The 2,281-nt window shown below is 23.4% G+C and overlaps 1 non-coding gene across 1 annotated transcript; it reads right to left on the bottom strand.

Annotated features, from left to right (window-relative positions):
- Positions 1-985: 985 nt before the first annotated feature.
- TRNAP-AGG (transfer RNA proline (anticodon AGG)) lies at positions 986-1,057 on the bottom strand. The gene has a single exon. It is a non-coding gene; the product is annotated as a tRNA-Pro (tRNA).
- Between the last annotated feature and the right edge of the window lie 1,224 nt (positions 1,058-2,281).

Below are 2,281 nucleotides of genomic sequence, written 5' to 3' on the forward strand. Positions count from 1 at the left end.
TCAATATTATACAGAAATATAAGCAATACTCCTTAAGTGGGCGGAGATACCCGACTCTCCCCTATATCTTTCGATAAACGGTTAATAAGGGGAAACTGAGTCTTTCTTTCAAATTTTATTTTTCTTTTGTTCCCTTTCCTATTATGAGCAAAGTTTTAACTGTGGTAAAAATTAAAAAATAAAAAATAAATATATAATGAGGTAATTTAAAACAGTTGAGAGATGTTTTTGATGAGAGGTTTGAGGAAAGAAAAAAAAAGTTCTTTTTCTAAAAGAAGTTAAAGATTATTTTGAAACTAAGAAATACTAAAATTTTGATTACTAAATAATCACAAAAAGTATGATGAAGGTATTGTCAGCGTTAAATTCTATTTAAATGAAAATAAAAAATAAAATGAATAGTTAGTAGATATTATTTAAAAAATTATTATTTTTTTTTTTAAATTTAATACTAAGAAAAATCTTCAATTTAAAAAAAACGAATTTTTATTATAAATAAATTTAAAATATATTTAAATTAAAGTTAATAATTTTTTCAATACGTCTTATTAAACTTTAAGTAAAAAAAAATTGAAATTACTCTTAATTGATTTTTGAAAAAATATTTCTCATTTAAATGATATTAACGTAAAAAAAATGTTCAAAACACGTTTTATGAAATTTTAATGAGCAACATAGCATATTCAGAAAAAAGAAATATGCGAAAAAGAATGCTACAAAAAAAAGAACACCGTAAATATATTTAAAATATATTTAAATTAAGGTTAGTAATTCTTACAATGTGTCTTATTAAACTTTAAAAAAAAAAAAAATAATAATAATATTAATCTTAATTGATTTAAAAGAAAAATTATTATTCATGTAATTGATATTAAAGAAAAAAAATGTTCAAAACATATTTTATGAAATTTTAAAGAGCAACATAACATATTCTGAAAAAAGAAATATGCAAAAAAGAACGCCATAAGCTGCATCCATTCGACAAGGGCTCGGCCGGGATTTGAACCCGGGACCTCTCGCACCCTAAGCGAGAATCATACCCCTAGACCACCGAGCCACGATAAGGTCTGCATTTAGAAGATGTAAACAAAAATGTGTTACAAATGCTTCACATTTAGATCACGCCATTCATTGGAACAAGTTTTTTCTACTAGAGTTCCGAGAGAGTTTCTTCTTAACTCGAAAATTATGATTTATTATTCTTTAATACTAATAATCTATTTGCTTTTAAGTGATTGAAATGACGTACATAGGTTTCTCTTTAAATAAATATATCTTTTGTGGCATATATAATTTTTTTAAAAAAACAAACAAACTTTATTAAAAAAAAATAGTGTTTTAGAATGGTTCATTATTTTAACCATCATAAGGTGTTTTACGTGTAATTTTTGCATGCATTTAAATAGGCGAAAAGAAACTTTTTCATATTTATCGAAATTGAATCCTTATCGACGGATCAAATAAAAACTATTGTATGTTTTAAGCGACAATGAAAAGTGCTAATCAATATTTTTAAAAATTAGTAAATTAATAAAAATTACTAATTAGTGCTTTCAAAATAACAGCTAAGAAAGGAGTTCTAATGTGTTTTATAAAGAGTTCCTTGAAGAAAGATTGGCATTTTATTTTTCTCTAAAAATTCAAGAAATTAAGATGGAAAAATTGAAACAAAAATAATATAAGATTAATATTTAATGTAAATTATTTTTAAACTTTTAAGAGTATATCTTTTCGTAAGGTTTGATTCTCATAAACATCCCAGATAATTTTACGAAAATTTAGTAAATTAATAAGGATTACTAATTAGTGCTTGCAAAATAACAGCTAAAAGAAACGATTTCTAATATGCTTTATGAAAAGTTCCTTAAGGAAAGATTGTCAATTTTTCTTCTTCTAAAGATTAAATAAATAAATTAAAATGGAAAAATTTAAACAAAAATTATAAAAGATTAATATTTAATATTAATTATTTTTAAACTTTTTAGTAGACTATATCTTTTTGTAAGGTTTGATTCTCATAAACATCCCAGATAATTTTATGAAAAAAGATATACAGTATACTCTCGATTTCTGAAAGTTGAAGGTACGCTAAAAAAATTACGAGATAGCGAGTTCTCGAGATAACGAGCTCAGAAATAAATATGTTCTAAAAAGTAGAAAAGTATATTCTAAAATATTACTCTAAAAAGTAGAGTCATTAAACGTAAGAATAACTACTAATAAATATGTATGTAATGATAATTGACCGTAAGTCTAAATACTTCAATGGAATTTTTATTTT

The sequence above is a fragment of the Parasteatoda tepidariorum genome, chromosome 7 (genome assembly GCF_043381705.1).
Source record: "Parasteatoda tepidariorum isolate YZ-2023 chromosome 7, CAS_Ptep_4.0, whole genome shotgun sequence".
Taxonomy (NCBI): domain Eukaryota; kingdom Metazoa; phylum Arthropoda; class Arachnida; order Araneae; family Theridiidae; genus Parasteatoda; species Parasteatoda tepidariorum.